The 10,698-nt window shown below is 36.3% G+C and overlaps 1 non-coding gene across 1 annotated transcript; it reads right to left on the minus strand.

The window, feature by feature from the left end:
* Positions 1-3,019: 3,019 nt before the first annotated feature.
* Positions 3,020-3,126, minus strand: LOC131147296 (small nucleolar RNA R71). Its single transcript, XR_009134686.1, has one exon. It is a non-coding gene; the product is annotated as a small nucleolar RNA R71 (small nucleolar RNA).
* Between the last annotated feature and the right edge of the window lie 7,572 nt (positions 3,127-10,698).

The following is a 10,698-nucleotide window of genomic DNA, read 5'->3' on the forward strand; positions in this document are numbered from 1 at the left end:
AGAGGTGGTGAACAAGTGCTTGGAGGTTACCTTAGGTGTTTTGTGGGAGACACGCCAAAAAATTGAGTGAAGCACTTACTATTAGCTAAATATTGGTACAATACATCTTACCACACCTCAGCAAAAACTACCCCCCTCCATATTATGTATGGCGTACCACCACCACACCTCCTCAGCTATATTCTGAGGACCACCAAGGTGGCAATGGTAGACAAGTACCTTAGGGATAGGAAGGTCACCCTACATCTCCTTAAACATAACTTGCAACAAGCGCAGCAGCGAATGAAAAAGTATGTTGACCTAAAGAGAAGGGAATGAAAGTTTTTAGTGGGTGACTGAGTTTACCTTTGACTCCAACCTTATCGACAAACAACCATGGCAGTTCGGAAGAGTCTAAAATTGTCACCGAGATTCTACGGACCCTTTCAGGTGGTACAAAAAATCGAAGAAGTGGCATATCGACTCGAACTCCCAAAGGAAACCCAGATCCATCCGGTTTTTCATGTATCTGAGCTCAAGCACATCTTAGGGCATCTTCTTCGATAAACCCATGTGTGCCCCCCACAGATTCCCATGGAATCCTCAACCCAGAGTCGGAAGAGATCTTAGAACAGCGTATGAAAAAAAAAGGGGAACCTTTCGGCAACTGAGATACTGTTTGGTGGGAGGGACAGGAGAAGGAAAAGGCGACATGGGAGTGGTACCACATAATGAAGGAGAAATTCCCTCACCTTGTGGGCAAGGTGCTCTGATGGGGAGGATATTGTCATGAATAAGGTTGGAGACGATGACCAGGGGGAATTTGAGCAAACCGAGGGACTCGAACAAGATAACTCGTCACTAGGGAGCTCAAATAGAAGGGCTCCGAGCTAATTGTCAGATAGAAGAGGTTGAGCAGGTTGAGGGACTCGAACAAGGTGACTCGTTGCACAGAGCTTGAACAGAGGGCTCGAGGGGCTCGGATGGAAGGGCTGGTTGCAGGGGAGCTCGAACAGATGGTTCTGAGCTGAGGTCATCAGAAGAGGCCGAACAGAGTGAGGGACCTAGAGCGGGTCAACCATTCGCAGGTTGGCTTTTCGCAACCCTAGTTGTCGTGGGGCCGAGGCGTGGATCACGTGGTAGCTAGGTTGGGTGCTGGGCAGAACTCCGTAACGGCTTACTGTTATCTTACATGTTAAAAGGCCAACTATAGTAGAGCGCAGGGGGTATTCTAAAGTAGTTAGTTAGAGTTTGCTATGTATAAAGCTAGGGTTCAGCGGGAATAAGGGGCAGTTAGAAAATTGGAATCAATTGTTTTCTATTTCTGGAGAGTGACTCTCTCGAACTAGCCAACCTGTTCTTCCTTATTTCAATTTCCATTGTATGCATTGCAGTATTAAATTCAGTTCATCCCTGTAATTTCATTCTCTTACAAGTAATTCATTCAGTCAGGTATTGCCACTCGCTGGAGTTCATTACAAATTGTGTTGAGTTCATCACCCCTTCGAGTGGATTCATTACATTTTTTTTGGAAAAATTATTTTTTTAGAGCTCTCTTGTGGTTTTCTTTTGGGGGTGCTGCGAACAACGGCAGTGTTTGGGGTGTTCGTAATGCGCAACGGCGGTGCTGCGAGTGTTGATCTTTCCCGTACTCTCCAAAAATAAGAAAATATTATGAAATCTATTATGTTGGATTTAATTTTCAGAATGAACTAAATTTTTATATTCTAGGAAAACGATGTAGCCAGTTTCAAACTATGGTTGCTCTTTGATGCTAATCTAAAGTAGTTTTCATTCATGTTTGTTTGAGTTATTCTGTGCCTAATTCTTTTAATTAACTGACCATTAATTAAATGATTTTAGTCTTGTGATTTTCTACTGAAAGGGGGGATTATAGGATAGATCTTGGATAATTCAGCGTAGGTAAATATAGAGATCGAAAGACATGTATGAACCTATGTAGCATTAAAAATCGAGGGTGTTATTGCGTTCTTATGTTATTAATTTGTATACTTTTATGTTAAATAATAAACAAGAATAGGTTCTGATTGACTATCGAAAGAGGTTTTTGGAAAAATCGGCAATTTGCTAACAAACAGAGAAAACGAAATCGAATTAGCTAAATGAGTAAAGTATAGTGAGAAAATAGGTGAAATTGGTCCTGGAAGTTTTCACCATCATTAATTTGATAAGCGGCATCCAGTTTTAAATTCTCTTGAATAGTTTATTTAAAGTAGTTTTGTTTAAATTTCACAGTCTAAAATTATTAATTTTTCTAAATAAAATCAAGGTTATTATAAATTCGGTACTTGGTAAAAATTAAGACATCAATCCGTGAGGATGATACTCTACACATCATTATATTATAAAACTACGATACTGTGCACTTGCAGTTTGTACTAGTCAAGTTTTTGGCGCCATTGTCGGGGATTGAGTTTACCTTATTTTTGCCAATATTGATACAAAGAATTTTATTTTTATATTTTTATTTATTTCTTTTGTTTTATTTTATTTTACTTTTTTTTTTTTTGTATTTCTGGTGTGTTTTTTATGTTGGATGCGTAGTGCTAGAACCCGCGCCATTATTCTTTTTTATCCAGAGATTGAAAGAACGCTTAGAGGTCTAAGGAAAAAATAGGGTGTTAGGCATGGAGATAGAAAAGATAATGCGCAGCCACGCACTCTGAAGGATTATGTGCGACTAGTTATGAATGACAACTATTCAGGTATTTAGACGCCAGCCCATTAATGGCAACCATTTTGAGCTCAAACCCACATTAATCAGTATGGTGCAGCAGGCCCAATTCAATGGATCACCACTTGATGATCCCAATATCCATCTCACGATGCTTTAGAGATTTGTGATACTGTGAAGATCAATGGTGTTACTAAAGACACCATTAGACTGAGATTATTCCCTTTCTTTTTTAGGGACAAAGTAAGAGGTTGACTACAGTCTCTACAACCTGGGAGTATCACTAGTTGGTAGGACATGGCAGAAAAATTTCTAGCAAAATTCTTTCCACCTGTAAAAAAAGCCCAACTCAGGAGTGAGATTGGTCAATTAAAGCAACATGATTTTGAATCACTCTATGAAGCATGGGAAAGGTATAAAGATTTGATTCAACGCTGCCCACAACATGGATTACTGGATTGGTTGCAGATTCAGATGTTCTATAATGGGTTAAATGGGAAAAAGCGGACTTTAGTTGATGCTGCATCTGGGGGAACTTTTATGTCTAAGACACTTGAGGGTGCTACTTATCTTTTGGAAGAAATGGCCTCAAATAACTATCAATTGCCAACTAAAAGAACTATGGCTAATAAAGTTGTTGGAATTCATGAATTGGAGTCATTTGCTGCACTTTCTGCTTAAGTTGCTTCTCTATCCCATCAAATTTCAGCTTTGACAACCCAGAGGATACCACAAGATACAGAATATGTGGTAGCTACAATTAGGACAGATTCGAGCAATGAAGCGAGTCCTGAACAAGTTCAATACATCAACAATCGGAACTACAACTATCAGAGTGATCCTTTGCCACAATATTATCATCCTAGGCTTCGAAATCATGAGAATTTGCCCTATGAAAATTCAAGGATTGTGCTACAACCTCATGCAGGATTTGATAGTCAACAAAGTGAGAAGAAGATGTCACTTGAGGATGTCGTGATATCTTTTATTGAAGAGACAAAAGCAAGGTTTAAAAAGACTGATGTACGACTAGATAACATTGAGACTCATTGTAACAACATGGGAGCCGCCATGAAGAATCTTGAAATGCAAATTGGGCAATTGGTCACGACCATAAATACCCAACAAAGAGGAAATTTTCCTAGCAACACAGAAGTGAATCCTAAGGAACAATGCAATGTCATCACACATAGGAGTGGAAGAGAAATTGAGAAATCACCAGCAAGGAAAACCATGTCCACACCTACACCTAAAAAGAATGGCCGAAGCAAGAATAAAAGGGAAAAAGAGGAGATTGTGGATGATACACTAAGAGAGACGGACACGCTTCCAGCAATTTCATTTCCTGAAAATCCTCATATTCTCTCTACTCAATTTCCATATCCTCAACGCTTTCAAAAGAAAAAATTAGATAAGCAATTTTCTAAATTTTTGGATATTTTAAAGAAAATTCATATAAATATTCCTTTTATAGATGCCTTGGGACAAATGCCAAATTAATTCAAATTCCTAAAGGAGATCATTTCAAAGAAAAGAAGGTTGGAGGAGTTCGAAACAGTGAATTTTACCGAAGAATGCAGTGCTATTCTTCAAAACAAATTGCCTAAAAAAAATCCAAGGAGTTTTAATTTGCCTTGCACTATTGGAAATTCATTTTTTGATAAAGTTTTATGTAATCTTGGTGCTAGCATTAATCTTATGCCACTTTCTGTTTGCAGGAAATTGGGACTTGGAGAGATGAAACAAACAACTATTTCTTTGCAACTAGTAGACCAATCCATCAAGTATCCACGTGGAATCATAGAAGATGTATTGGTAAAAGTTGATAAATTTATTTTTCCTGCTGATTTTGTGGTGTTAGATATGTAGGAAGACCAAGAAGTTCCACTAATTCTTGGCCGACCATTTTTTGCCACTGGAAGGGCTTTAATTGATGTGCAAAAGGGCGAGTTAACATTGAGAGTGGACAAGGAAGAGGTTATATTCAACATCTACCAAGACATGAGATTCCCAGAAGATCTAAGCACTTGCTTTCAGGTAGATGTCGTTCAGCAAGGTGCAAAAAAAGTCTTTCAAAAAGATGTACCAACTGATCACTTAGAACGATCCTTGTAGCAGATTACAACACAACAGCGTGTGGGGAGGCTAGTACCTATGGTAGCAAAGACGGATTATGTAATCTCTAAAGAAAAGAGGCAGCAACCTATATCTCCAGAGTTGAAACAATTCCCTGAGCATCTTTGCTATGCATTCTCAGGTGATGCGTATGAAAATTCAAAAATCTACAAAGAGCAAACAAAGAAGTGGCATGACAAACTGATTCTTAGGCATGAGATTGCTCTAGGACAATAGATTCTAGTCTTCAACTCACGATTAAAACTCTTCCTAGGTAAGTTAAGGTCAAGATGTACAGGTTCTTATATAATTGACAAAATTTTTCCTTTTGGAGCAATAGACTTGAAAGACAAGATGGGGAACATATTCAAAGCGAATGATCAAAGATTGAAGCTCTATTATGGAGAACAAATAGAGAGGAACTGTGCATTTATTCATCTTGGAGATCCTAGTTGATGAAGATTGAAACGTCTGGCTGGAGATGTTAAAACAAATGCTTATGGGAGGCAACCCAAAGAGTTTTTCTTTAGTTTATTTCTTTTATCTTTATTACTTTATTAATTTATCTATGCACTTTTGAATAAATTAGATTTTTGATGCAGGTTTATTTGGCACGAGTACAGAGCTGAAAACTTAATTCCTTTATGGATTCACCAATAAGTCAAGGAAATTTCTTTCTTTTCTTCAATCTTTCTCATTTTTGAATAACATTGAAAAAAAATTGTGTGAATATGGATGATTAGGCCATGTCTAACACTACCTATGCCCTTCATATACTTGCATATAACCTAAGAGTACACACTTGGGTCATTTATGTGCAGTTTCGATCTATATGGGTAAACTAGGAATCGTAACTCATTAAAAGTTGATTGGTAGTGCAATTGTGTTAATCTGGCAATATAAACTCTTGTATCTACATGGTATCTCTTGAGGCTAAAAAATACACGTTCACGTGACTTGTAGAACGTAGGGTTCCTTGTGAACACTGAGAAAGCGCTTGTGGCAACTTTGACACCTTGTGAGGTACCATTGAGCCATTTATCGTTCTTTTGAGTTTTTTACGTCAACTTAGAGTTCATGAAACTCAACTTTCTCTATTTTTTTTTTTTTTTTATTCTTTGTACACTAGTCTTGGTTTTTGAATTTCTAGCCTAGAGGTGACATCTAGTGGGGAGATAGAAACCTAGGTCTTGTAGCCTACTCAAGATGTGAACGCTGAGCCACCCCTAGAAATAGACTTATTTCATGGACTCTTATTCGAGCTTAACGCACATGGGTAGTATGAAAACAATAAAAGAAGTGTTATGATTGTCCTAATTGACCATAAAAAGAAAGAAATTGAAAAATGAGCAGAAGAAAGAAAAAAATAAATAGAAATACCCTATAAGAGGTGAAAGATTAATACCTACTCCACACAACTACAAAAAAAGTCAGGGACACGACACGTGTTCTCCACTTATGAAGAATCTTCACCTACCTAATGCCTCAGATGAATTCACGCTTGGTTTTTGAATAAATTGATCTAGGGTGGCCTTGGTAGGATATGGCAAGTAGGTGAGAAGATGCTAGGGTGAAGGACCCAACACCTCATAAATAGGCTGGATCCTTTTCAGACTAGTCCACTCCGTACATTTAGCATTTGTTTCTTGTAGTATGTGGGATGTTTGATCATGACACTCCTCCTCATATACGAGGGGTGAAACCATCCTTTTTGAGTATTTTTTAGGTTATGCTAGTTAGGCCGAGTCAAAATGACAATTCTTTAGGTGTCCACAGATATCCTGGGTGTAACAAGTCACACACATTACACATGCTTCAAGATTTTGCCTATTTATACTTAAATTTATATGTCTCATTAACTCTTAATTGTGCTTGCTGGTTAATTTTATGTGAGTTTACTGTTCTTAATGGCTATATAATGATGAGATTTGCATGAATGACTTACTTCGGAGATGCGTGAATTGGGTATGAATGAGTTTGTGTGTAATTTGGTGATATTCCTATATATGAAAGGGTATGGTTGTGTTGCATGTATATTCATTCATTGAAATTGGTAGGACACCACCCTGAATTGCATTCAGGTTATTTGTTAGGGACTAGTAAAACTTTAGTTGCAGGGTGTGATTACATGCTTAAATTGCGTAATTATGTGCTTTAATTCATACATTGCGAATTATATTTTTTTTTATTTAAATGTCTAATTACTCTCAATATTCTAACATTGTGTTCTAAAATTAGGATAGCTTCCCAAGGGGAGGGGGAATTGGCTTTTAAAACTTTCATTTTAGTTCTTTTTAAAGTCCTTAACTTCTTTTAATATTTAACCAATTCTTTTACTTGTTTATCTATTTCATCAATCAAACAAGAACTCGGTTTCTTTTAAACAATCAATAAGACAACTAATAAAACATTCAATCTTCAACCACACAAATAATTAAACCAATCAAGCCAATCAATCACAATACTCAAATCAACAATTAATTTGTTTGCCAAATATAAGTTTACTATAGCACTATTAGATTGATGTAAGATTCAAGATTTAGATCTCTTGGAATATAAACGCTATTCAATTAATCTCAAGTTTTGTACCATTCAATGACAATCAATATAATATATGTAACTTTCATCTTTTGATGTTTTCAGCCCTGTGGTGAATATGAGTTTGAACAAAGCCCTAAAATTTCTTCTTCAATATAAAATCCAATTACTCTTTCCAAACTTCAGAATTCAAATAAACTCTTAAGTTTATTTGCCTTTGGGATGTTTAGCCAAGTAACACACTCCCATATGGTTTCCAAAAAGAATGGTTAAACCAACGTACTCCCTTTTGGTTTCCGCAATCCCAAATCAAAATTAAGCTTTGAGTTTGTTTGATTTCCAAGTTTACGTAGTATATATGATTTCAAATTTAAACCATCCATGCAATTGAAATATGTACTAAAATAAAGAGTAAGAGAAAGAGAGAGTGAGATCGAGATTTTTACGAGGTTCGACTTCAACACAGCCTACGTCCTCGCCTTTGGCAAAACCACCAAAAGATTCACTAAACCTGTTCCATTAATGGGTGGAACAAACCTTTACACACTCCTTTGTTAAGGCTAGAGCCAACCTTCTCCAAGCGATATCCCCTCACTCGGTCATTCCTTCAAATAGGCTAGAGTCTGCCTCTCCAAGCGATATACCCTCACTCGGTCACTCCTTAACTAGGCTAGAGCCCGCCTCTCTAAGCAATACCCCCTTACTTACCCAATGATTCGAACACCTCGAACCGTCCAAGAACTACAAAAAAATATGAAGAAAAAACTGCGTACAAAGCACTCTCAGAACAGAGTAGATTAGTACAATTTCAGCTAGGTACTTCAATAATTTAAATACCACAAAGAAATAGAATTAAAGCTCGAAAGTATAATTCACCAAGGGTTCCTTTGTGCTTTGAGAAAATTCAGTATGAGAACCTTGGTAGATATTTTAGCAGTAATTCAGATGTTCTCTTTCCAACAAGAGTTTGAATAATTCAAGACTTTGAAAGAGATTGAGAGGTTTTATACAAGTATGTTGTATAATTTGTTGTTATATAATTATTGGGTTCAAATAGGTATTTATAGGCATTCTAGGATTAGTTTCCTTGTTTCCCAAGTCACTTTGAGTGTTTCCAAAGTTTTTACAACAGTCATATTTTGAAAAACCAATTTTTGAAATCTTCCCGTTAGAGTTTAAAAAATAAAACCCGTGGAGTCAGTCGGCTGGACAAGCGACTGGGTAGTTCAAAAAATCGCAGGGTCAGTCGGCTCGACAGGCGGCTAACACCATTCTTTCTCTTAGAAATTAATTCTAGAAATTGCCAGTGGGCTAGTGTGACACAGTTTCATTTTCGGTCAATCGGCTGACTGTCAGTTGACTGGGTAATTTTGCCTTGCTTAAGTCAGTCACCTGGGCAGGCAAAAGACTTGTTTTTCTTTTTGATTTTTCCATTTCAGCTTTACACTTATGATTTGATTTTTCATAAAATATTTCAGGGATTTAAAAATAAGTTTCTTTCATATTGGTCCCTTAAAGAGCTTCAACAATATTCCAAAGGATATTTAAATTTTAAAACACTTACATAAAGACTTCTAAGCTTTTTTCCTTCTTGAACACTTCAAGTCTTCATGCTTTTCGTCTTCAAGCTTTGAGATACTTTAAGATACTGAGTTTTTCATTGAGTTTCTTTTTATCAAGTTTTAGTCTTTTGATACTTGATTTATTTGAGAAGCTTTCTCTTGATGTGGCTTTGATTTATAACTTCTTTCTCTTGTGTTGAGATATGTATTCCTGAAACAAAATTACTCAACAGCACATGTTAAACCATCTACATTTGTTATTCTCAAAACAAGATTGAAAAATCTAGTTAGGCCAACAATCTCCCCCTTTTTGATGATGACAAATGAGAAGTAAAGATAAGGATAAAAAAAAACTCCCCCTTTTACTATATGCATTCTTTAACATGTGCTCAAAATAATCAATATCAATATTACAAATTCATATTCCATATTTGTATCAAAGTACATATATGCATCACATACATAAGCATCAAAGTCATAATAGGAATACTTATACTTCCATCTTTGCTTGTCACAAAACTCTCCCCTTTTGGACATCAATCAAAAAGCAGGGGAAAATGATTAAGTCCAAGTAAAATCGCATGTTGAGCATATCATGTGTAGTGTGTTTTAACAATCATATCTTTACTAACAACTTTTTCCTTCTTTACTCAAGATATCAATAGTTGATTTTATAATACCAATTTATGATTTCATTCATGATACCAATTTGAAAAATTTATTAATTTATGATACTAATTGATTAAAAGGGAAACAATGATAATATGAGCAGTACATCATAACACTCTCCCTAAATTCAATATATTCAGTTTTGTTACTAATTTTTCTTTTATCATCCCTGCTTCAAAACATTGCTTCATGTCATGTATCAAATATCACTGTCATGCTAAAAACATCAAAGTCATACTATGCTCATAGATATAATCATACTTGTCACACTTAAAAGACAATTTTAATTTTTAGATTGTGAGAAGTGAGCTTCGTAAAATTGTGATACCAAAAAAAATTTTTAAATGTGATACCAAAAATATTCATGGATATCAAGTAAAGAGTGGTATGTTTATCCATGTGATTCATTAATAGTATGCATGATCAAGAATTAATCTCATATCAAAATTCATGCTTTTGCTCAATAATCTCATGCTCAAATTTTCAACATAGTGAGCCATAAATTATCAATATAAGTCAAGTCATATCAGCACATAAGTAGGCATGTAGCATGTAGCATATCGGCACATCACATGTAAGCATGTGGCATCAAGGCGCTTATATAATAAGCTCAGTTCTTCTTTATATTTTCTTAAGTTAAGCCTAAAAAAAAATCATCTTATAGTTTTTGGCCAATTAAAGCCATTTTCTATTTTATATATGTGTAGGGGTGAGCAAACGGTCGGTTCGGCCAAATTCAGGTAATTAACCGAATTAACCAAAAAATTTGGTTAAATAAAAGCATTAACTGAACCGACCGAATTGGTCACGGAAACCGAACCGGACCCGACCAAATTACCCGAACGGGTAATTCGGTTAACCATTTTAACCAATTTTAACTGATTTTATTTAAAATTGATTATTATACAAAAGTGGAAGAAGAAGAAGAAGAAGAAGAAGAAGAAGAAGAAGAAGAGAGGAGGAGGAGGAGGAGGAGGAGGAGGAACCAAGGACTCGAGGAGGAGGACAAGAGGAAGACTTACTAAGTTACTGGGGTCCGGCCATCCAGGTTTGCACGGCAAGCTGGTGGCTGAGAGTCTGAGACGCTAAGGACCGAGACGAGAGGCTGGACTCTAGAGAGCCGAGCTGCCAAAGACTCGA

The sequence above is a fragment of the Malania oleifera genome, chromosome 1 (genome assembly GCF_029873635.1).
Source record: "Malania oleifera isolate guangnan ecotype guangnan chromosome 1, ASM2987363v1, whole genome shotgun sequence".
Lineage (NCBI taxonomy): Eukaryota > Viridiplantae > Streptophyta > Magnoliopsida > Santalales > Ximeniaceae > Malania > Malania oleifera.